The 26,806-nt window shown below is 43.0% G+C and overlaps 1 protein-coding gene across 1 annotated transcript in view; it reads right to left on the minus strand.

Annotated features, from left to right (window-relative positions):
* ITPR1 (inositol 1,4,5-trisphosphate receptor type 1) overlaps positions 1–25,995 on the minus strand; it is a 281,488-nt gene extending 255,493 nt beyond the window's left edge. The window contains exon 1 of the mRNA XM_066617382.1: positions 25,898–25,995. The gene's annotated coding sequence lies outside the window, so the exon portion shown is untranslated. The remainder of the gene's footprint in view (positions 1–25,897) is intronic.
* Between the last annotated feature and the right edge of the window lie 811 nt (positions 25,996–26,806).

Here is a 26,806-nt window from a genome sequence, read left to right on the forward strand (position 1 = left end):
CACACTGTTTGTGTTCAGCTTGTGGTAGACATTCACAATCTTATCGCCCACTATCAGCAACGATGCAGCAATACCAACAGAGCACACACTGCATCAAATTGTGGGGGTGAAGGATGAGAGAATCCAAAGGCCTGGTAGAGGTAAGTAAAAATATTTTCTACTTACCTCTGGATAGGCTAACGGCCTTTGGGTTTCCTCAGACCTATGCCAGGTGTATAGCTATCATAAGTCCGAAGACAGAAAAGGGGCAGGGCAAGATCCAAAAAAGAAGACATGCTGGTGCCAACAAAATCTCCCCCTGCCCTCTCACGACATTCCCCCACCTCTAATTTACAGAGACCACCAGAACCTCTGGCACCAGGGAGCCACTGGCATGCACAACTATAGTTTACGTGGATCAGGATACATCACTATTAAGCTTGTTATCATAGCAGAAGCATTTACTGTATATAGAAAAGAATATTTAGCATTCAACATACTACAAATTATATCAATTCAATCATAAAAGAATAAGGTAAGTGTATAGCTACATCTGGTACACACAATGAGTTAGGAGACCATGTGACCCCTGAGAGTGAAATGCACTCTCAGCAATTATGGAAGCAATTTTCACATGGTACTATTCCACACCAAAGAGGTATGTGTATGACAAACAAAACTACATGGGCAGGACCAATCACATGAACCTTTCTCATGCAGTTGGCACCCTGTTGGAAAGGAGGTTGACTATGCTATTGCCCCCACCCATGTGGTTGCCACCTTCTTCACTTATGCAGACCTGTAGGGTTGGATCATACTAGCAGAATTGGCACCCACACCAAGACAAGCATGTGTGAAGGCTGCCCATGGGTCTCTCAGCATGAAGGGTTAACCTATCATTTAGCCAGTTAACAGCCAGTGTTAACCTATCATTACTGAAAGTTCACGTAGAAGTAGAATCTGATGAAACTAATGCACTGCCAACCCAGCCTCCAATTCCTTCATTTGCTCCCGAACATTTAAACAAAACCATTTAAAAAGCAAAAAGAGAGATTACAGTTGCAAAGAAAATAAAAGTGGTGCCTCAAGACTTTATAGAGACCCGACGTAATAAACTGAATTTGGCAACTGTTTCTCCTGTTCTAGAGTTCTGTCTGCGGGGTTTCAGAAGAACAGTCACACAGCTCTGCTTAGTCATTTTGCCTTTTGACCGCAGAGAGACCTGTGACTAATGAAGCATTTCAGGAACAAGCCTGCAGTGTGGTCAAACCCTTCACCACCGTTCTCCACCCACCCCCTATCTAAAACTCAGAACGGATAAACAAGTGTTAATCTTAAGTCTCTGGGGGAGAAATCGCTTTAATAGCAGGAAACATGGGCATGTATTGCAAAACACAGCACCAACATGGCAAATAGGAAGGTTTATCCTATTTCATTGAACGCTAACTTGTTTACTTGTGAAAAGTACAGATCAAGCTGATTAAGCCAACTGCGGGATCAGCCAAGGACAGCATTTTCAACAAATACATAAAGTAATCTGCTTCAACTGCTGCTGTGGCATACTCCAGAGAGTTCTAAAAACCAAGAGGCGAGCACAAGTGAGCCATCTTCTGGAAAAGGAAGAAGAAAAAAAAAGTATTTTCCATTGTCCCTTGATAAGGACAGAAACCACTTGGTGGATAGGGTCAGCCAGATTGGTACAGTACTGGACTAGCTAGAGATCTAACCACACAACAAAAAGGGCAAGTTTCACCCCAGTTTTCCTCTTCAGGGAGTCCAAACAAAAACCTTTCCTGAGCCTAGGACTAGTCACTCCTTGCTCTTCTCCAGCGGCAAGCTAAGATCCAGTTTGTTTTCAAGGGCAATGAGCCTGGCTGACTTCCCAATTTGTGGCCAGATTCAAGTTTTTGTTGAAACAAAACCATTTTGCGCTCGCCAGTTTATTTTATGGTTTTACTGTTGATGCTCTGTATATTGCTTTTTACTGTTTTGACCTATAGTGTTTGGAATCATTTTGACATGCGGCTTTTGAGAATAACTGAAAGCCACTAACAAATTGAGATCAAAAACAAAAGACCAAGAGGCAAGCTAGCTGGTACTGTACATATTCAGGCCTTGGAGCCCACTTCAGAGGCACAGAAAAGAAGAGTGCAGTACCTAAATGCGCAGGTGATATGAAGTCTCCAGACTGACCAGGTCAGGCCCAGCATAAATACTAAGGCCATATTCTTCTAGTTTAGCCTAACATAGCCAGTGGAGATACAACCTCCTGCAAATCAGTCTCCTGTGTCCTCCTTCTGGCCTCCAGTTCAAACCTTTGCTGTGGCTCTAACAACTGATTTCAGGGTCCTCAATATCCTTATATGTCCTTAACATATGTCCAGTATGTCCATATGAACATATTCTCCAGATCTAGATTAAAGTGCAGCTGTTCCTAGTCTCTACTCCACTGTTCTGAGAGAAGTTAACAAAAAACAAATCACATTACTCTTCGATTCGAATGGTTTCAGTTCACAGTAGAAACAGCCTCCTGTGATCAGCTTTGACTAGGTGGAAAGCTGATCATTTATACAGCAGAGGTTTCCAAACCAATTGCTGCAGCCCAAACAAAGGCTGCATGAATATTACTGAGGGTTGTGGGAAGCAACATGCCCAATAAGTGGCACAGCAAGAATTGAAGCTTGGTGCAGCTTCGCCCTCCGCGCTCCGCTCTGGAGCTTGGTGATGACTTCATCACCATGTGCTCCAGAGCATTTTTATCATCATCATCATCATCATGTACCAACTCCATGGGTCACCAAACGGAGAGAAAAACTGTACTTAGGTTATTAAACCTGATATTTAGGATTGCAGTCAAAACATTGGGAAACAGTGTGATTAAATTGCTTTGTGACAGAAGCCTATTAGGTGTTACCATACTTCTATAGGTGTACACTGAATCTACAAAATGATTACTCAAGTATTACTCAAGTCTCACATAACTGAGTTTAGAGAAGGCTGGCTCTCTTCACTGTTACCGTTACCACACATAGCAAGTCCAGATAAAATAGAGGTACTGATGGCAGATGGCCAAGTTAATTCAGTTTGAGTGCTCATTGGAATCCTTAATGGAAGCTGAAAACAGAACCTGAAACTTCCACATGCCATGCATATTCTCTCCTATTGTAAAGACTGACCACTGCAAGGCAGAAAATAATATACTTTGCTAAAATACTTTGCTACTTTAGAAAAAAAAAATTGTTTTTAATTATTTGATTTGTAATCTGCCCTTCTCCCCGGAGGGCACTCAAAAATGGCACACCATTTTTCCATGCCTTCTATGCAACTCCAGCAAAGCACAAAGGATACCGTACCATATTTACTACTGGTGCAAAGAGCTCTTAACAGGAGAGATACCAAAGAGCTACGGAATGAATCAGCAACCAGGAGCACTAAGTACAGTATTGTAACCACATGCAGGATTTCAAAACTGAATTTTTCTGACATGTTCATTCAGATGTTGAGTGTTTTAAAGATATGGTGGGGACATATGTTGTACAAATGTTTTGTCAAGCTACATATGAAAATCAGAAAGGGCTGGGCTGCAGAAGCACCATGTGAAGTAATACTTCTACAGAATTAATACCAGTCATCTCCCCACCCACCCCTTCTAGAAGATGACTTCAGGGCTGCTTTACATTAGGACACAGATGTTTTCCCAACCCACTCCAAATTCAGGCCTTGGAGAATGCTCAAGGCCAGTCACTAACTTCCGTTAAGAGGCAGCAAGAGCCTTTCTTGGCACAGAAACAGGAAGGGAGATGTGCAGGGAGAAACGGATGTCATCTAGGGTTGTACTTAAGAAATACCACTATAAACTTGCAAATTGACCTAATATATTAAGAACAATTATAGTTCTCTCTATCTCCCCTCCACAATACTTCTATGAACTTGTAGGATGGTTCTTCCATGGAGGTTATATAACAAGATGCAGATTACTTGAGCACCTAGAGCTAAACGCTTCCTGCATCAGCACCTACGTGTTCTGGATGCAAGATGCCAAAAGATACACAATCACAGTGTTACTGATTATATCCAATTAGTGCAGATTTTTAGGGTTACAACTTTCCGCCAGGTCTGAAACATTGACAGGCACTCTGGTTTTAAAATGGCTATAGGCTTGTTCAGTTACTGTGCTTGCACCTTGGGTAGGATCTCACTTGGTACGAAGTAGGAGGCAGCCAGCCATGTGAACTCCACAGACATCTGTTACAGGTCACGTGCATTTTGCAATTTGACAAAGGAATCCAACTCGGCACCCTTAGGGCTATGAAGAAGCAGGCATTGCTCACACGCACATTCAAGCTCAATGGAATTTTAAGAGTGGAAGGAAAGGGGATCATCATGATTACCATAGAGCCACACACTGTAATATGTGTGAATGACGTTCCTTTTAGGACCCACAGCCACTTGCGTACTGCTTTTCCAATGATGCAGATGCTTGGACAGAACATGATGGTTGAACCCTCTCCCACATGCTTGCATCATAGGACAAAACTGCCAGCTTCATATAAGCGCATCACAGAAAAGCAGTTCCCATGCACGTGGGGATGATGTTTCAAGGGGCACCTTCAGCAGAGGCATATTCAGCACCTCCTCAACCCAGTTTGGAAAAGGTACAAAATTCACCCGCTGCAGCATCTCTCTAGGGTTGTAACAGTATCCCTCTTGGTGACTTTTACAGCTGTTTGATGACTCTGCCTTCCCCTTCTTCCTGTATGCTCAATATACTTGGGGCTACAAGAACAAATAGAGGTCACTTTGGCAAAATATTCCATGCTTTCAACAACTGGTTTTCTGCCTGCCAGGTTGTTGTGTGCCCTATCTCCGCCATCCTGTCCACCATCTCGTCTTACAGGTAATGTAGGTACAGGGCTTCCATCCATTAAAGAAAAAGATGGCAACCATAGGAGCAGGAGGTTGGTGAACAATCTCTCACATATCTATTTTAGGAGAGACAGATGAGCTTCCTGCTAGTTTATGACTGCAATGAGAAACTGAGGTTTTAGAAGTTCATTGGTGTAATTTTCAGGCTGTCACAGATGATGATACTCAAGTGGCCTAACCAACTTGTGAAAGCAACAATTGAAATTGTTTTCAGCTCCAAACAACATTCACAGCAACATTTTGTACCAGGTGCTCTACCCCCATTTCCCTGAAAGAGACTTTTGTTATTTTACGTGCATCGCTATGAAAAATAAAACTGTCAGCACGAGTTTTTACCCTGGAGAGTTAAGCCAGTTACAATTATAGCCCCAAACTGAATTTGGCTGCTTGAATGTCATCCCAAAGTACAAGGGGAAAATGCAAGAAATGCTACATTATCTCAACATGGGAAAATTAACTGTACTTACACTGGTGATAGAAAGGATAGGATTCTCTCTCTGTGTGTGTGTGTGTGTGTGTGTGTGTGTGTGTGTGTGAGAGAGAGAGAGAGAGAGAGAGAGAGACTAAACCCTACTGCATTGTTAGCCATTTCACAGCTAACAACAAAATGGAAAACACTTTCAGCCCCTGGAATTCTGTTAACTTCAGTGGCTTCATGAATTGCCTCTGCTACAACTTATCCAAGGATGGATACAGCAGTAAAGCAAGTCATGGCCACCAGAGGCTTCAGCTACTTGACCATAAAACAGTAACTGTACTGTCATTTGATAGAGCACATTAGTATTGTAGTCTATGTCAGGAACTTGGACCTGGGTCCAAATACTGAGTTTGCAGTAAGCTTGTTCTCTCACTGCATCCATAAGAGAGCAAAGGATAAGTGGCAGAGCACATGCCTTGCATACAGACAACCCCAAGTTCAATCCCCAACACTTCCAGTTTGAAGGCTGGGAAAGAGCCGTGATACCAGTCAGAATAGGACAATACTGGCTAGATGGACAAATGATCTCACTCACTATCATACTAAGTCAGCTCCATTTGAGCTCCTTTATTCCATCAGAGCATCACATTGGACTAGAGTCACTCATCAGCTTCTCAGGCAGAGTTCTCTCCAAGATGCACCACCAAGGACTCTTTTAAATTGGAAAGGACATGAATACAACTGCAAAGGTTACAAGCCATTCTACAATTATGTACCCCCTCTGTTGCCCCCCTCTAGATGTTCATGCGCATCTAGAACACGGAAAGAGCTTCAAATTTATTCATTTATATACATATTTCTCTCATCCTTCCTCCAAGGAGGTCAGGATAGTGTACAAAGTTATCAACCCATTTCATCATAACAACCGTGAGGTAGGATAAGCTGAGAGATGGCAACTAGCCACTGGTCACCCAGTGAATTTAACGGCTGGGTGCTGAACCTATGTCTCCCTGCTCCGAATCTAACACTAATCACATTGGCTCTTGTCAGTATGCTACACACAAGTTACTTGCAAAATATGACCCTATATGTAATGTCAGTCATTTGAAATGAAGAGAAGGACTCAGAAGAAGAAGGTTATGTCGAAGTACTGAGGTAAGAAACTATTCACAATGCAAACGTTGCAACCCTTAACATGAATATTTCTCCAAAGACTCCCCAAACATAGATTCTTCAGTTAATGAATTCTGTTGGGGTGGAGAAGAAATAATCAGCAACAGTTTTGCATTATACCAGAACTACTGCTATCTGTTCCTATCTTGTGCTCTAGATCGGCTCCAATTATCCCCAGTGGATTTTCCACTTAATTCAAGTGTATAGGGCCACAAACTTTAATTGGCCATTAAACTATTAAATCTTTGGTTGATTCATTAGTATGAGCTAATTTAAAAATGATGGAGCTGGATGTTAAAGGACCCTCTCTTTCAAGGTAATTTTGGTTCTGGTATGCTACTATAACAAGGGAAGGTTCCAAAAGCAGTTTTACCTTATAATAAAATTTTAAGTTTTCCTATACAGAAAACAGTACTTAAAACAAAAATAGGCTCTAGCAACTATATTTAAACTGGTAAACAACAACCACTGAGGAGGTAAGCTATTCCTACCTAGAAGCAAAAGAAACATCTACATCTTGATATAACTGTATCATGAAAGCAAATTTACAGTCACATACACAGAGAAGTGCCATTTCTCCCTTTACAGAGAACAGAGTGGAGGGTTTTTTTCTGTTATTTTAAGAGCCATATCACAGATATGGTTTATTCAGATAAATAAGCAATTTGAAGCCTTTGCCTCCTACACCTTTCTCCTCATCTCTTCTTTTCCCACAAGCATCAGTTCCCCATCTAAGGCAAATCATAATTTGGAATTTCTGCCCAAACTAGCATGCCCAGGATCAGAAGCAAGCAAGCAGTGTGTGCATATGGTGGGCAGGGTAGGAAGCTCACAAGCCCAAAGTTCTTACATGTTCACACACCAGTGCCATGATGTTACAATTGAACCACCATTGTACACTGAAATATTTCCCATGTGTAAAAGCAAGGACATTAAAATGTAATGTCCCAAGTGGTGTTATTCCTAAACTTCCAGAACTAGAAGCAAGTTCCATCAAAAAGAACTGCACTTACACTGGATTATGAGGACCAAAAGCACAGCATCATCACCATACAAATGATCTTTTTGCTTAAATACACTCAACTGTGCAACTTAAAAAATGCTCACTTTGCACCTATTTTATGGATTGGAATCCTCACAGAAGGAACTTCCACGAGCTGCATTACATTTGAATCCAACCCTGCGTGTTTAATTCTTCTGCTACTGACCATGGGGGAAGGACAAGGAGCTATAAAGAACCCAAAATTTACTCGGAAGCAAGTTTCACCACAAAATGTATTTAAAAGCAATAGACTCTAAACAGAAAAACCACAACAAATAACCTATTCAGTATCTGTATTGATTCAAACGCAAATTAGAGTACTTGCAGTATCTATCAGTGGTCTGCTTTTTTCATTATTTGTTCACCACAAATAATGAACTACAGTATAGCAACAGTGATGCATTAGCGATTGCTTGTGCAGGAGTTTCCAGTCCAACTTTCACAACCCTAAAACATCAGTAAGTACCTATGCACAAATCCTGGTCTGACAGGACCAATTTGGACATGCCTTATTTACTTTATTTATTTATTTATTTATTTGTTAGTAGAATTTATATCCCACCTTTCGACTCCAGAAAGGAGCACTCATACTCCTTTTGCTCAAGTAATTTAATTACCTTTTGATGGCCTTTTTCTCACTGGGTAAAACAATCTATATTACTTCAGACTGTATGTAGAGGCTCACATGGTAAAAATGCTCCTTCTTACAGAAAAAAATACTTCCACAAACAAAACTAGTTTAGAACTCCTTGGATGTGTGTGTGTTTTTGAGAAGTATTTTAATCACATCAGCCCCCAACTGAAGTACTAAATAGGTTTACCACCCAGTGAGAAGGTACCATAAAGCACTACAACCTTCTACAGACATTCACTATAGGCTACCTGTCCTTGTTATTTTATAGAATTTGGAAAGCAAGACTGATAGAACACATTCATGGTCTCTTTAATTCTATTAAAAAGAGAACATAAGAACAGCCCCACTGGATCAGGCCATAGGCCCATCTAGTCCAGCTTCCTGTATCTCACAGCAGCCCACCAAATGCCCCAGGGAGCACACCAGATAACAAGAGACCTCATGCTAGTGCCCTCCCTTGCATCTGGCATTCTGACATAGCCCATTTCTAGAATCAGGAGGTTGCGCAGAAAATGCTTACTCCAATTGACACTGATTTCTAAAATCAGGAAATTAGAAATTGATTTCTAAAATCAGGAGGTTGCGCAGAAAATGCTTACTCCAATTGACACCTGCAGTCTAACCAAGGTAGCCTTCAAAAAAAGCAAAGAAGCTAGACATTGAGCAAGCGGTTTTGCCAAAAGGCAGTTAATAATATTAAAAAAGAAAGGAAGTTAAGGACATGCCAACAATCTAAATCAAACCGCAAAAAATAAGTTCAAGGTAATCAATGCCTTTCACACCCAAATTAATGGCCAAGAATGAGGACACATTGATATTGTCTTTCAACTACAAAGTTTCAACCTTTTTCCATACATGCTTTCAAAGTAATTAAAATCTGGATTCTATTTCCATCCTACACATTTATTTTACATTTGCAAAATAAGACTAGCTAAAAATACAGTGCTATTAAGTCAGTTCACCTTTCGTATTTAAAAAAATCCAATAAAAAATTGGCACCATATGTTCTCTTATTCCCGTTTATCACCCTTCCAACTACTTTTACTGCATCTACCTGCCCAACTACCATATGCCCAATGCCATCCACCTGCTCCCAAAGCACCTCATTTTCCAAAGCTGCTGTGGTCTCTCCAACTTGAAAGCTGGTCACAATTCCTTGTGGCTTCAAACCCCTGGTAGTAGTGTGCAGTTGCTCACTGCAACAGCTGTCCTCTGGTAAAGGCTGAAGAAGTCCTTAAACACAAGTGAAACTAGCCTCTCCCCCTTTATGGTCTCTTGTACAAACATCCAAGCTCTGCAATAAAGTATCAGGTTGACAGTATGAAACAGAAATACAGCATCATTCAAGCAGCACATCCTTTATAAAGAATGCCACAGGTGACCACAAGACCTACTTTAAGAGATGGGGAGGGGAGAATCCCCTTTAGATTTAAAGGAATTAATTAGCAAGTCCCAGTTTTGTATTTTGGCCCACATATGCTAGCTTTCCACAGTGTTCACTACAGAACACTGCTCACAAAGCTACAGTTAGCAGGTCACCAAAGTGTACTCTGACCCTATGTGCATTTAACTGGAAATGCACATTAAATATATGCAATTTGTTTCCAAGTACTGTACAGGTCAGGCCCAAGATGCCAGTTCCTGAAGTCTTAGCAACAGAGTCCATTTAACTATCACAGTTTCAAGAGCAACAGGGCCTGGAAGTTATTTTAAGAAGCTGACTTGGCCTATGACCAGTTAACTCTTGAAGCCAATCCTAAAGGTTTAGGCATAAATCCCAAGAAAAAAAGACTGTGGAGTCAGATTTCAGTAAACTCTGCCTGTCAAGGGGAGGACTTGCATTATCAAGTCCTCTACGAAAATCTAGAGTTGCATCCAGAGATGGGTAGTTCCTCACCTACAATAGCACACATCATTTAACCAGACTTTGAGTAGAGTCCATTACAAAATACCATAAGCAAGCAATATGGGCACGATTCCCTCTCCCCACATACTCTTTCACACCAAATCTTTCACACCACTATGCAAGGACAGAAGGACGTTATATTCACATAACCCAGACATGTCAAAAATTGCCATTTTATTAAACAGTTCTGAATGCAGTCTCGGATAATCCCAGCCAGGAAGAGAAAGTAGAAGGGATTGCTTTTTTTCTCATCTCTTTTTTATAGATTCAGTATATTAAAGACATTCCAAAGGGAAAACAGCTTTAAACTTGGTTCATTAAAGGCTGCTTGACACATTACAGTGGGAATACTTACATATATGCAAGTATACACTGCAGGGGGCTGCGGTTTATTGGACAGGATACATATACTGCAATCTGATTTGAAATGCAGCTTTTGGAACATTGTGTTTTAGCAGTGTTGTAACCTTAAAGAGGCTTCACAGCTACAGCACCTCCATGAGTGCACTGAAAAGCCCACTTCCTGCTGCTGACATGTTCTAAAGCCACACCCTCCACACATACAAAATCTGTCTACCGAAACAAACATTGTACTTCGGGGAAAGTTTTCCATGTGATAGAGCAGTGGTTCTCATACATTTAGCACTGGAACCCACTTTTTAGATTGAGAATCTGTCAGGATCCACCAGAAGTGACATCATCAAGCAGGAAATTTTTTTAACTATCCTACAGCCCAATCCTGAGCTGCACGGAGTGCCCAGGCTCAGCGGCACCGAAAAGGGCTGCGGCCGAATCTTGCACCACCGACGCTACCACGGGAGGCTCTCAGGAGCAGGGGACATTCGTCCCCTTCCCCCGAGTAAGGTAAGCAGCCTCACAATGGGGCTACTCACTTTACCACCTTCGGTGGTAAAGGCACTCACGTAGGGTGCAGCCCTCCATGAGTGCCCTGGATTCTGCGGAGCTCAGCTCCACGGATCCTCCTCCCGCCTGCCCCCCAGCACGCCTCCCACCCGCCCCCACCAGCCTCCCCCCTCCCCAGAATGCCTCCCCCATGCCCCCACCTCCCGTTCCACAGCCCAGCGGTCGAGGAGACTGCCGAGCCACGGAACTTGGGCCTCCAACCAGCGCTAGCCCAGCACTGGGCTAGCACCGGTGGCAGCCCGGCGGTGAGCCCCGCAAACATGCCTTATGGTATGTTTGCAACTGTGGCCGTGCCACCGACCACAGGATTGGGCTCCTAGGCTGCAATCCTACCCACACTTACCCAGATAGTCCCATTGACTATCATTGTTAAAATAATATATATATAGTAGCTTGTTAAAAGTGCAGGTCTGTCATATTTCCTCAAATGCAGTCACATCCCATGGTAGCATCAAGTCTAATATATTAAAAATAAAATATTGAAATGAATGGGGACCCACCTGAAACTGGCTCATAACCCACCTAGTGGGTCCCGACCCACAGTTTGAGAAAGACTGTGATAGAGAACACTGGATGCCCACTACCAAGCCATAGGCTTTTGGTGTCTCTTAGACTTGATGAACTGACAGAATAAGTTTGGAGGTTCTCAGTTGACCAAAGGCAGGAATAAGGATGCACAGGAAAAAGTAGACATTTCCCAAGTACAAGACAAGATTCTTTAGGGGCCTTATTCAAAGATACACAAGTGTGAATCTTCCAGGACTGAGTGCGACTCTAAAGGCAGACTAGAAGTTCAAGAGTAACTGTATCTCTAGAAGGTTACTCTTCCAGGGAATGGTCCAAAAATATGGGAATGTTTCTATACGAAAAACTCCCTGTAACAAAAAAAAAAGTTTGCTCTGAAAGGCACTCACATAGAAGTCACAATTTCTAGTGCATTGGTTGGGAATAGTTGCATTCAGCTATCTATTAAGTGTACATGAACAACTGCTTAAAGCTGGTTGAGGCATTTTCAAGGAGCAGCTAATGTATGAAGCAATTGCTCAATCTGCTTTCGTGTAATTTTGCCTTTCCCCCCCCCCCCCACACAAACGGCCTCTTCCAAACTAACCAGGACAGGTTAACAGCCCAATCCTATTGGGTTTTAATGCTGGCGGAACGCTTTACAGCAGTCATGAAAGGCACTCTGGCAGTGCGCAGAGACACATGCTGCCAGAGTGGCAGGAGAGAAAGTCAGTGCCTTCCCATGCATGCCAGAGGATCCTCTGGGACTCACCAAGGAAGACAGAATGGTGAGGGAAGAATGGAGGCAAGGGAAGGCAGAATAAGGTGGCAACGAGGCTGGGGAGAGAGTGGAACAAGAAAACAGTGGGGGGGTTGGGGAGAGTGGAATGGATTTGGTGGCAGTGGCAGCCATCGAACCTCACCTCCTTCCTGGACCCGATCCCACAACTCAGGTCCATACAGACCTGTGCCAGCAATTTCAATACAGCTGGACCAAGTAGATCCCCCATGCTGCAGAGGCTTGCCCCTGGGCAACGGGAAAAAAATGTTCCCTTACCCAAAGAATACCTCTGTGATGCCAAAATAGCCATTTTGGCATCGCTGCATTGGCAACAGGACCATAGGATTGGGCTATCAGTCAAGTGAGCCAACAGGCAATAGAAAGAAGTTCAGGCAATTGGTATGTTTGGATGCAGTAAGAGGGTAACTTAGATACCCATTTCTAACTCAGGCCTATAAAACTGAGGGTCAGAAAAGTTTTTCCCAAACTTTATGGTGGTTTGATATGAATTTGGGGTGCCGATTCCAAAAATGGCATCCGTTTTGCCCTATCACATCTAGTTTTGGAGATATAGTATAGCCTCAGTGAATGGTTCAAGCAGCTTCCTCATGAGGAAGCCATGGTGTAGGCTTTCCACTGAGGAAGCTGCTTGAACCATTCAGTAAAGAGGCTATGCCGTGTCTCCAAAACTAGATGTGATAGGGCAAAACGGATGCCATTTTTGGAATCAACATCCCAAATATACCCAGGAATTGGTGTAATGGTTAAGGAAGCAAAATGGCCTGTGTAACCTACTGCCATCATGCCAAGCCAGTTCTCCCACATCTATTTGATGTGCACTGACTGCGTTCAACACAATTGTGGCCAATAGCAAGCTTGTGCAGTCTTGCTGCCATGGCTGTTTTTATAAAGGTACTGGCAACAATGCCATGTTGCTGTTCATCTGGCTTCATGTTAATTTGGCATCCTAATGATGACATCAACTGGATTCCAGAAACCCAGCTTTCAGTTTTGATTAGCCATCACCAGAGCACTCTTGGATTGACTTGCCTGGCAGCATAATGAGTAGAAAGTTTCAAAAGACACAGAACGCAGAAGTTCATCTGAATAGTGGGAGAAGTCAGTCCTTCCCATGCTCAGTTTTGCGCAGACTAGTTTCCTGTTCAAACTGGAAGTATGAAAAATCCAATGTCCAACGCTGCTTTGAAATGAGATGACTGTTCTATCTTTCACTGAAAGTTACTAAATAAGACAAGCTGTTTTGCAACACTATTCAGATCTTTGTAAATAATTAGCAATATCTTGGGGTCCTGGGGGCTGAGGATAAGAATAGGCCCTCAGTTTGGCTGTACTTGTCGTAAGAGGTGACTAAACAGCCACCGGATAGATGGGACGCATTAGCCTGGGAAGGCAGCTCATCTGAGAGAAGGAAAACTCTGATCCCAAACCTCCACTGCCTTGTGGCTACAGCCAGTTATGGAAAAGGCTTCAGGAGTCAACCTCAAGACAAAATCCGCAGTCAGAGTCCCTGAGGCAGTTCATGGCTGAACACAGTCACATTCTGGCAACTCCTGCAACGCTGCTGGAACCAACTGTATTGGCTTCTGCCTTTCCATTGGACCATTTCAGTGACATGGAGAGGGGGGATTTGCTGCATGGGTAACAATCCTACTTTACTCAGGCTTCGCGCACTGGAGAGGCCACTCTGTTCCAGAACCACCATTCAGAGTGCAATACCATAGTCTTCCGAGACTGAAGGATGCCAACAAGATCTTGGGGTCTCATTTTCTTCTCAAGTCAAGCTGTACCTTTTCTGTGCAAACAAACATATACTGCACTACATATGGACAGTGGAAGAGGAGGTTTCCACAATTTTCTGTCATTTCCTCTGTTCCCCAAGTAACAAGAGTTAATCTGCTGCCACCATATGGGAGAAATGTGGTGTTACATTTCAGGGGGCTCCAACAGGATATTCTTCGATCCGGTTTGGGCAAGTTTGTTCAGCCTAAACAAAGTAACTTGGCCATTTAAACACGCTCACTCAGCCCTCACCTCGCCATTCTCCCTTAATTTGCTATAACATATCCAGCTTCTCAGCCCATGTTCTTATACGGTGGGCCCACGTTATGTATGGGGCTTCCATTACCGGAACCCCTGTGGATAAGGAAAATTGTGAGTATTCAAACCCATGGTTTTCTCCCCTCCCCACCCTCTGAACCCAACTGGATACTGAGTCACGTACGGAGGGCCTTCTGAGGCCCATAGAGGCAGCATGTGACCACCTGCTGCCTCTGCAGGCTTCAGAATGACTGTATTGGCCAAAAAAAGCAACTTCTGGTTTTCCGTTAGGAAACCAGCAGTGGCGTTTTTATGCCTTATAAGGCATTCTGAAGCCCAGGGAAGCCCTCGGGTTCCGGGGGTGGGGGGGGGAAGTTCGCCCATGGGTTCAGGGGGACCCACAGTTAAAGGAATCCACGGATTCTGAACCTGCACCTAATGCAGCAGACTTAAAAAAATGTTTCATATACACTCCTTCATTTCCTGTCCCTAATTTGTTACTGTAAACAGCCCTTGTCGTGAAAATATGGGTGACTACAATTACAACATTACTTTCAATGGGAAGAAGATCAAAGTAGTGATGAAAGAGGGGCTCTGTCAGTTTCTGAAGTGGGGATTTCCCCCTCCCTCTTGTCTCCTCTCCATCCCAGCCAGATTCAAAGAGCAAAAGCCATTTTTCCCTATGTGTTACAAGCAAGGGAAGGTCAAAGTTCAGATCATAGGTTCAAAACTTATATGGAAGATTTAAAACTTACAGAATAAAAAATGAAAAGTACTTGAATAAAAAAACGAAAAAGTACTTAATCCAGGGGGGAAAATCTCACAGATAAAGAAATCCATATGGGATTTGCATCCAATTGAGCAGTTAGTCAATGGCCGATGCCCAGCTCCACGCAGATTTTTACATGTTTGTTCCCCTGGGCTTTAGACTTGGACCTAAATCCTAACCAACTTTCCAGCACTGACATAGCGGTGCCGATGGAACATGTGCTGCATCCTGCAGTTGGGTGACAGTCACGAAGGCCTCCTCAAGATAAGGGATTGTTTGTTCCCTCACCTCGGAACTGCATTGCCCTTACTCAATGCTGGAAAGTTGGTTAGGATTGTACCCTTAGCTACATTAGGTCAGGGTATTTGACTGATACTTTGAAGATGGAGCTGCAGCTCAGTGATGGAGGTTTCATTAGGTCCCATGTTAATCTCTGACCTAAAAAAGTAGCAATTGCAAAAACCTCAGTCCAGTCCTGGAGAGCCACTGCCATTCATTGTAGAGACAATACTGAGCTAGATGGACTAATGATGAAGGTGGCTTCATACAGATTTCATATAATAGTGCCCAGCAACTGAAGAGTGACTGCTTTAGCTTTACATTTCACACTTACCCAAGCCACATGACTTCTAAAAGCTGGAATTTCCCAAGGTATATTACAGTGTATTTATAATATCTATTTTTTCACAAATATAGAAATTCAGCAGTGGGTCAGCAGGAAAGAATTTAGACAGTGTTAATCTTCCAATCAACAGCTTTCTAGCCAAGGAAATGGCATGATCTTGAGGCCCTTACAAGGCTCTTCCTTGACAACCAACTGAAACATGCTAAACCTTGCTGCTTTGGAAGTGAATTGAAGTTTTTTTCTACCCCCCCCCCCATTTTAAAAGTGTGCACTGGAGGGGACAATCTGGCTCAAAACCATGGTGGGGACAAACTACTAAAGCCCTTTTCTCACAATTGTGCTCCATTTCAGAGCTCTTTCCCTTCCTATTTAAGCTGCAAAACAAATCCTCCTATCCAGCCTACTTGTTTAACAGGACCCAAAGAGTGGGTGAGATAAATGAGCTATGAAGGCATCCCTCCTCATCTCCATAACCGTTTATACACTGTATGTGTTACAGGCATTGTGTGAACTCCGACATGCTATAAAATACCTGGCGAAGTATGAAAGTAGCTTATTTCATTCCGACTTTACAGACTTTACCTAGGGATTGAATAGAATGTCCAGGTATTCTACAGAACACCTACTCTTTTTCTGGCAAAGTATAATATACTAGGACAATAGGGGGACACTTTATTAATGAACTGAAACCCAAAATTTTATTAACGAACTAGTTTCTGAAACCTAAAAACTAAATAGAAATATTCTGATAAACATCATGTCATTTTATCTTCTATTTATTGCAGCAGCCTGGACTTGAATGACATTTTGAATCACACAAAACATTTTTCTTAACACAACAACATTTTTTAGTTTGACACTTTGTCTTACACACACACACACACACACACACACACACACTCACACACTCACACACTCACACCCCTATCAAATTCTCGCCCGGTTCCTGTGGACTGTTGTGCTGTAGCTGACCTGAGAGAGATTTGTTTATCCATCAGGATGTCTTCCAATGCCGTTCTATAAGATCCCTAGGTAAAGTATGTAAGGTCAGAATGAAATAAGCTTCTTTCATACTTTGCCAGACATTCTATAGAATGCGTAAGTTTCACACAATGCCCATTAACACATACATCAAATAAAAACTTTGTGACTGGACACATTCCAATACTTCTAACTTGTTGTCATGCATACCATGGGGACATTCCACTGGCAGACCGATTAGACAAAATTAATTCAGCAGATGATTGGGACTGGGGGGGGGGGGCTAGAACAAAAGCTTTCAGTAAATCTGAAGGATAACAAAAATTTTAATGATAGCTCAGAGAACATGTTGACCCAGTGTACAAAAGCTGTGAAGGAGGCCAATTCCGTGCCTTTATTGGTAGAAAAAAAGATTAAAAGAAAGCCAGCTAATATGATAATTTTCATTTAAATCTGTGCTGCAGACACATCTGGAATACTGTGCACAACTGAGGTGGTCACATTTCAGAAAGGATACTGTAGAGCTGGAAAAGTTGCAGAAGAGGGCAAGCAAAAGTATCAGGTGCCTGAAGCATCTTCCTTGTTCATTACTATTTGGAATTTTTAGTTTAGGGGGAAAAAAAGTCTTCCTGGGGGAGATGATGAGACATGATTGAGGCTTATGCATAGCTTAGAAAAAAGGGACACAGAGAAGTTATTCTCTCACAGACAACCACCATCAGGGTCATCCAATAAAACTGATTAGAGGGAGACATAGGACAGGCAAAAGTGCATACTCAGTGTTTGAAATGCACAGCCTTAAGTAGGGGTGCTGCTCACTAATTTGCTTTAAGAAATATTGAACAAATTCCATGGAACACAAGTCTCTCCCTGGCTACTAGTCATTATGTCTGCATGCTATCTCCAGGACCAAAGGCTGTATGAATACATCTGCCAGATACATGACAACCCCTGTTTCCTACAGACCCCCACAAACAGAAAAAGAATACAAAGGAGATGCATTGGAGTCTCTTAAGGGCCATAATGTGGCTAGTTAGGTTGCACTGGTGCATCACAAATGGCACAACACCATTTCTTAATAAAAAATCAATTCCCCTGCCCTCTCCTAAAAACCCCAAGGCTTTGCTATCCCTCTTTTCTCAGGTCCCATCTCTTGCACCACTCTTTTTTTGTTTGCTCTCTAATTGTGCAGACTTGCTTTAGGATTTTCTAGCCTCATAATTCCAGTTGTTCAGAAGGCCATCTGAACATTTTGTTTAAGGATTGCCAGCTTTTGAGATCAGCTACATACTCTGCACAGTCTTACTGTTTCTTCTGGTATCAGTTTTGTTCTCCCCCCCCCCCCCAGCAGCCCTGCATTTCTTCCTCCACTCAATTTGTCCTCTAGTTAACAAATTTTAATGACAAGAAGTTCAACATTCACAACACCTTGCCACCCCAAGTATTTTTAGCATGTGCGCCAGCACTAATTGTCAGTACCTGTGAGTCTCAGCTCAAGGCAGTACAGAGTAAGCATAAACTGAAATCAAGATAATGCACGTTTTGTAGTCATAGGGACAAATTCCTTATTTAGAACTTGCAAACTTGTCAATGCCCCAAGATTAGCTTTGAGAAAAGAGAAGTCATGCTTAGAATAATAACAGAGCCACCAAGTGATAGCAAGAATACTACTTCCTCACTGCCAGAAGCTTATACAGTATGCAGTTTGCTTCTTTAGAGATGTGCCACCCAACATTTTGCCAGGTGCTCCATGCATCCTTGATAGACACTGGAGCACTCTGTTCCATACGCCAAGGCTTTTCAACCCCCCTCCTTTAACACTTTGGTAATTTCCACCAAAGGCAGCAGCTGCATACAGTAGTGAGAAGCTACCCTACAGCTGGGGCTTTGAGCTGCACTCTCCTTCCCTAAACCATGCCTCTTTCAAAGGGCCAACCAGCTGCATAGCCACAACTTGTTCATTAGTGCACCACCAATGCATCAGAGACACTGATGCTTCCGGAAGGGAAGGGAGAAGTGGTTTCTAAATTAGAATTGGAAGCACCCTTCGCTCAGAGCTATACAGTCAGCCCAGGGGATCTGCAGGGTGTTCAGTTCCGCCTGCTCTTGGATCCCTAGATAAGTGGATACTGGAGCAATCAAGATATCAGTTCCCTTTATCCAGAAAAACAGCCACAACTGATGCAACTCATGTATGCAGAAGAATTCAGTTTAGCACAATTGGCAATTCTAACAGGACAACTGTGAGAAAGCATGGAATGGTACATCTGATCAAAGGCAAAGCAGCAACCCAGTCAAACAGAATCTGAATCAGCAATCTCCAACCCGAGTGATAGGTTACAACAGTATGCAGCAACAAGGAAAAATTACCACCACCACATTGGATGCACCCAGTAATCTGCCTCTTCTGAACACGTTACTAACTTAGGAATGTAATTTGCACTATACGAGATCTCAGCTCTCCCAAATATACAGAATTGCACCATAAAGGGAAAAAAACTGCCACATGATCTCTACTACAGGTACAAATCAGTACCCAGCAGCAACAACTACACATGAAAGAAATTGAATTTGTTTAGATTAGGGCAGGAGTTCCCAAACTGTGCACTGTGACACCCTGGGGTGTTGCAAGGTACTCCATGGGGTAGTGTGCGTGGCCAGCAAGACTGTGCGAGACACTACAGTAACATCATGGTCAGTGACTTCTGGGAGCCACACGTTGTACTTGCAGCATGCAGGGCATTGTGGGATGCTGAAGATAGAGAAAAACTGGGTTGGGGACAAGTCAGTGAGCCTCACAATGACAATAGGTGATTACAGTGGGAGAGACAGCAAGGTTGCCAATGTTGAAGGCTCAGATAGTTCATCTCAGGGTGTTTTTGAGAAGCAGGATAACAGTATCATTTGAGAGCAACAGGCTTTGCAAAGTGGTAGACATGCTCTGGTTTCAACTTGCAGTCTCCATCAGCACATCCCTCAAACAGCAAAGTGTTGTTTAGAGCGAAGCTGGATAATGTTTTCTTCTCCCAAGAAACATACATTTGTGCTGGCATTCTTTTCCAAAAAGAGCCATTACAACCACATTAAAAATCTACTTTGCAGAGTAGCGTTCTTTCTCAGCAACAGCCTTTGCAGCACTTCCATTCTGTAGTGTGGCCACAGAGTCACACTGTAGCAGCCAAAGCATTGGGAGACGCAGCCTCCCTGCTCATTTTTATGTTGTGGTAGTCGTATTTTGGCCAAAAGTTAGTAAACCAGTCAGTGCTTGCTGTGAATGTCTTCATAGGGCCTTCTTCCTTTTTCTCTTATTTTTCCACAATTGTGTGGGCTTTTGCCTGGGCCAGGAACATGCTATATGGTTATGGTGCACTGATTTTGATCCACATGCTCAGCATTCACACTATCATGGAGCTCCTAGTATAAGGAATTGTCTTTGCACTTGCAGCTATCCCCGACTGAGCGCTTTTCTTTATCTTGCCTGCACTGTTCCAGATTGTATAAACAACATTCCCACATAAGCCAAGCAGGCAGCCAACATCCAAGCCACACTCTCTTCTCTGATGCTGGTTGATCACATCTAGCATAACATCCATTGCAATGGATTTTCATGGCTTCTTCTCTCTAGCTCTCTCTCTAGGCAGATGAAAGCTTTCCAGACATGGTCTAACTATGAAAAGTGAGCTAAATATCCCACATGTCTCTCTTGCTGACTAAGCACACGGAAACACAGGAAACTATTTCAAAAAATGAGCCTATGCAAAAGGCACCTCCAGTCTTAATTTGTAATGCTATTTCAAAAACATACAAACTAATCAGTATCAGTATTCACTTTAAGCCATTTCTGCCCAATGTTGCATATACACAAAAGGGACCAAATGTGTACACCTGTAGGCTGGGCAAAAATGGGTTAAAATGTAAAATAGACAGGTTACCAGTAGCAGGTATGGGAAAGAAGTTGAGCTGTGTCCTTTTGTGTGGTCAGTTTCCATTCCCAACTCACTTGAACTACAATATGTGCTATTAACAGCATTAATATTAGAATGCTGCCGAGCTGGCCTTGCTACCGAGCATATCAAAATTGTCGTTTCCAACAGAATATCATACAACTTGGAAAGCAAATCTAACTACAGCTAGATGCCCACAAGTGGGAGCAAATGTGTGCAGATCTTGACTCCCAATTGCACTTGATTAACAGATGGTTTTACTTCCTCTGGTTTAAGAGATTGCATTCCACTATAGCAAACAAGCGTTCTTGCACTGCAACAGCAGAAGTTATCCTAGCTTGCAACTTTGGCTTCCCTCACTGGAAGGATAGGCCAAGTGATTGCTGAATTGTTGTAACAGATGAGGAGGAAATATACAACTGGCCAAGCTTTTCAGGTTCTCAAATGGAAAAAGCAGGCTCCAATCCCTTTTATGATTCTCAAGGCTTGACATAACTCCTCTAGGTACTTGGGAACAGATCATCTTTCCTGGTACCTGTCTCTATGCTGGTATAACTGGCTTTCAGTTAGAAGTCTTTGTGAAGCCCCAACTAAACCCCGGCCATGCTTGGTATCCAGAAGTGGCCACATTCAGCTGTATATCTCATGGCTTTGCTTGCCTCCTTCTGCAAAAGCAAACATCACACTCACATTTGACTCCATCCATTGGATTTGGGCAGAGGCAAAAATACCCAATACAATATACCAATTGCTTAATTAACACATTCACAGTAGAGTAAGTCATTACTTGCAGTTTCAAAGAACCTATTGACAACTTTAACATTAACCAAAATGACTTCTAATGAAACCTATTTTAACATAAATGTAAACAAGACTTAAGCTCCTACAGCATATTTCTGGTCACAAACACATCACCAAAATTCTAAATAAAAACCCAAAACATTTCTAATGTTAAACACCGATATCAATGTGAGCTTTCTAGGCCACAAAAAACCCACACAGACATGGGAGAACGTGTAAACTCCACACCGACAGGGGGCCCGGCCGGGAATCAATTTTATTTTTCTCATCATTTTTATAACAAAACAACTTAAAATGAAACAACTTTAACTGAGGATTTTCTGTAGTCATTCCTGGCCTTCTATTCACCATGTCCCCACATAAGGCCTCTGCATTAGCAATTATTAGCAGGACCTAGCACTATACAAGGTGAGGTTGAGGATTTGGGGGGGTGAAGAATATCAAGACCTCAGTTATTAAGTTCATAATGTTTTTGCTGCTGTGGGGTTTCAGTTGAGCTTTCCACCTCAGGCAACTAAATGTTTTCGGTAATCTGATTATTAGTCTTTATAAAGAAGTCAACAGGAAGCTACGTACACACACAAAATTGTTAAATGTGTGTTTTTCCTTTTTTAAAAAAATCCAGTTACTGTAGTCCAGGAAACAACTAAATATTTAGACTGTTAGACTAGTTACCAAGACCCTCAGAACTAGCCAGCTGCAACTGCCCCTCTTTTGACCATTTAAGACCATCCACAGCCAAATCTGCAACAACATTCATGTGTGTTTATATAATACATCCTTTTACTTATGTATCAAGTATTTTTTAAAGTCTGAGAGAAGCAAGAGGCAGTGCACTCTCAAATTACTACTAAAGAGGCCCACTCTAACACAATAGTATATTCCAAGCACACCACCAGCTTTAGGGGTGAGAGAAGAGAAAAAGCTTCCAAACAGAGAAAAAAAATAACTACCCCGTCTATTCAGAATTTCACTGGCAACATGCATTTAAAGTGTGACCCCTTACAGCGCAAGCCTATGCACATCTACATAGAAGTAAGTCCCACTGAGTTCAGTGGGACTTGCTCTCAGGTAAACCACCCGTATTGGCTTCTGCCTTTCCATTGGACCATTTCAGCGACGTGAAGAGGGGGGATTTGCTACATGGGTAACAGTCTATCCTCCATATCTAATTTATCCAGGCTTTGCGCACTGGAGAGGACATTCTGTTCCCGAACCACTATTCAGAGCGCGATACAATAGTCTTCCTAGACTGAAGGATGCCAACATGCTCTCAGGTAAATGTGTATAGCAGTAGCTCCCAAGCTGTGAGCCCTGGTTTTCTGAGGAGCTATGGGAACCAGCCAGGGGAGCCATTGAATCCTCACATGGAATCCTATACAATGTATAGGTTTGTAGCCCTAATGGGGAGCCACAACCAATGACTCAGTACGTCAAGGGAGCCTCCAGCAGAAAAGGTTTGGGAACCAATGGTAGGATTGCAGCCTAAAGATAGCAAAGGGCAAGAGTAGAAGAGACATGGAAGATCTGTGATGCCCTTAAGTTTCTTTTAAATTGGTAACAGCATCTATGTAGGGAGATTTGGGCTGACACTGCAGTGCAGAGAAAATATGTGGTTAATCCCTTCCCCATTGCCACTCCCCCTCCCAATTTTCCTGCGGGACAAGTTTTATACAAGGATTTTCACACAAATCTCCCATACCACATCTAGTTTGGTCCCAAGATGCAATTTTGTGAACTGATTTGTATATCTGCCAACATTAGGGTAGATTTGCTCAGACTTTTAAAAAAAGGTCTAATGCTAGCATAGCATAGGGCTAAGAGCTCTAGCCCAAGAGTCCGTAGTTCATCTTATTCATTTGGATAACCTCAAATAAGGTGCTATCTTTCAGCTTTCCATATATACTGTGGGGCAATACATATCCTGTTATGTCCTCCTGACATAACTTGCAGGAAGAGCTGTAACATTCACTTTTTAAAAAAAAGTGGAATAGTGATAATCAAATCTCTTCATGCAACATTTTGCTTAATTTCCTGTTCTTCCTATCTCTTAAGTAGTACTTTTTGCAGTTTGCCTGGACTTGGAAACAGTAAGGGAATCAACTCCAGTTTTTCTTCCCTACAGACACATTTTTTCAAAGACTCGATAACTCAGCCATGGGGTGCTTTGAATACACCACTGTTTCAACCTCAATCTCCCTATCTAAAAGCTGCCTGAATGTGCTAGTAAAAATAAAGGAAATGAATTACTCCAGTTGAAAAGTAGTATATAAATATTCTTAATAAAGCACTTCGTCCTCTATAAAAACATGAACACTACTTCTATTTGCACAATTATTATTATGAGCGTATTTCTATCTATCCCCTGGGGGCTAAGAATAGGCCCTCGGTTTGGCTGTACTTGTCATAAGAGGCGACTAAACAGCCACCGGGTAGATGGGACTCGTTAGCCTGGGAAGGCAGCTCATCTGAGAGAAGGAAAACTCTGATCCCAAACCTCCACTGCCTTGTGGCTACAGCCAGTTACGAAAAAGGATTCAGGAGTCAACCTCGAGGCAAAATCTGGAGCCGAAGTCCCTAAGGCAGTTCATGGCTGAACATAGCCACGTTCTGGCAACTCCTGCGACGCCGCTGTAACCAACCATATTGGCCTCTGCCTTTCCATTGGACCATTTCAGCGACGTGAAGAATTAAACACTGAAGAATAAGTCTTGTGAGGAAGAATCAGTATGGCTCCTGCAAAAGCAAGTCCTGCCTCAGTACCCTTTTTTAAACAATTGTTTAAGAACACCAAACATGAGGCTGGGGTGATTCAGTTGGACTTCCAAGAAGCTTTTACAACAATCCTCAACTTCCAAGTAAACCTTGTAATGATGGGATAAGTGAACGACTGCTCTTCTGGAAAGGACAGGAGTGAGCGAGTATTACTAGGAGGGTCTGAAGTGGCAGTGACTAACAAGGATACATGTCCAAAAATCACCGACTCCGTGTGAGCCAACAATGGAAAAAAGACAAACTCTAAGCCAGGCATTATTAGGAAACCATAACACTGGCAGCATTTTTATTCCCTTAAACAAAAATGCACGATGAAGCCATGGAATTCTACGTATAGTTCTGGCTATCCCACTTCTCAAAACTCTGTTTTGCATATGTTTAACATATGGAATTAATAAGTGTTATATGGTCATATGAATTGCCACTTCTATGGGAGGGAGAGGAAGACACAATTGTGGTGTCTAAGCAAACAGTTATTCTGACAAAACATTTCTCATTTTATCTCTTGCTTCATTCACACAGTCAACAGGTGCAAAGAGAACAGAAACCTCTGTCTTTATTCTCATTTGATCTATTCATACTTCTGTATGTGCACAAGGCTGGAAGTGACGTATCTAGTTGTTCAATAACCTTATAGGAGCATTCAGCATAGTTTGTTACGGCTTGTATGAACCCAGCCAGGGTGGTTTGGTTGGTTTCTTTCTTTCAGGGGTGGAGGGAAGCAACCTGTCTTTGGCAAGGCAAACACTTCAAGGCACCCAAATTGGGACAGATCCTTAACTGTTAAAAAATGAGAGTATCAGCATTCTAGCACCCTTCCACAGGTCATTTATCTGTGAAGCTGAGCCAATCCTTGACCTTTTCCTCCAATTCTACTTGATACAAAAGCAATCAGGTTAATAACTTCAGAACATCTTAGTCATGTAGTAGCTCCTTGGGAGTCAAAAGTTTGTTGCCAAAGAACAGCCAGGCTGTACAGAGCAAAGCCTTGAAGCTGCTGCTACTTAAACACACACACACACACACACACACACACAGAGCAGACCTAAAGAAGATTTGTCAGTGTTTCCATGAAACATGAGCAATTTAAAGGCAAGAGGATGTCAAACTGCACATCCTTCTCTGGGAAACATCTGTTTCAACCCCCTCTCTTTTTTCCTCCCCAAACACAGACTGAATCTTGTCTCTTCCCCTCCCCATCTACCATCCACCCCATTATCAGTTTGCTGCATCAGTAGCCATGAAGTTGAGCTAGCTGTGGACACAACACACACACACTTCTCAACACTGCCTCTCCTGCGAGGTCGATGCCTGCCTTCACTCTCCTCCTCCCTGCAGGTTTTGGGTTTTCTGTGGTTGACAAGAGAGTTACAAACTTGGGCGGGGGAAAGAAAAGAAGAAGCAGAAGCAACAGTGTCATTTAATCTGTTGCTGGTTTCTGAGCATTGCAACAATTTCTGATGGAGGGAAAAAAAGTCACAGGACCAGGCTGATCACACCAGGTTTAAAGGGTCTGCAGGGAAGGGATGCCAAGCTGGGGAGGTCCAGAGCTGCAGCCTCCCTGGGGGAGAAGAGGGGGGAAAGTTCCACTGCTGTGGGTCTCTGTCACCGCCTTGCTGCTGCTGCCACCGCCTTCCACCACCCGCTCTGCCTTTACCTGCTTGCATGGGGAGCTGGAGCAAGGAGTAGCTTATGTTAGCCGCTTTGTAATCCCATCTTTCCGAGCTCCGCTACGGATGAAGGCTCAGCAGCAGCAGCAGCAGCAGCCCCCACTCTCCAGCTTCAGCCAAGGGCTAGCTCAGCAGCACATCCACATGGTTACTGCACTTCACCAGCTCTCCGCAGCTGATTATATACCCCCTGCCGGCGACATGGGCAATGTAGTTTTTCAGCAGAGGGGATCGTACCGCCCAATGCGGGCGCCTAGAGCACAGCGGCACTACAGCTCCCAGCATGCCTTCCGCTCCCAGGCTGGGGCCGCTCGGGAGGCTTTCTGCCAACGGGGGAATGTGGCTGGGTGTTAGATCAAAAGGAATGCGCTGCAAGCGAGCGGTGGGAGCCAAAGTTCTTTCTCGAGTTCCTATTGGCTGAGCTGCTTCGTTCTCCCCCCTCCTTTGCACCAATCACAGGCGCCAAAGACTTCATCCTTCCAGTAGAGAGGGTCCGGGAGCAGATGCTCCTTCTTCATTCCACTTCATAGAGATGCTCCCCAAAGAGTTTTCTTTGGGGAATTCCCAAAGACTTTTAAAGAGTGTCAGCTGTTTTTCCAGCTAGGAAATAATTCCAAGCCACTGGCCATATATTTTCCAAAACCTCACTGTAACAGTAATACAATTACAATTGTAACTGAGTGCAATTAATACTTGTACAATTAATACAATTGTACATGCTACTGAAACAGAGACACCTGTGCTGGCTTGGTCATGTCGTGAGAATGGGCGATGGCCAGATCCCAAAGGATCTCCTCTATGAAGAACTCGTGCAGGGAAAGCGCCCTACAGGTAGACCACAGCTGCGATACAAGGACATCTGCAAGAGGGATCTGAAGGCCTTAGGAATGGACCTC

Source organism: Tiliqua scincoides, chromosome 2 (genome assembly GCF_035046505.1).
Source record: "Tiliqua scincoides isolate rTilSci1 chromosome 2, rTilSci1.hap2, whole genome shotgun sequence".
Classification (NCBI taxonomy): domain Eukaryota; kingdom Metazoa; phylum Chordata; class Lepidosauria; order Squamata; family Scincidae; genus Tiliqua; species Tiliqua scincoides.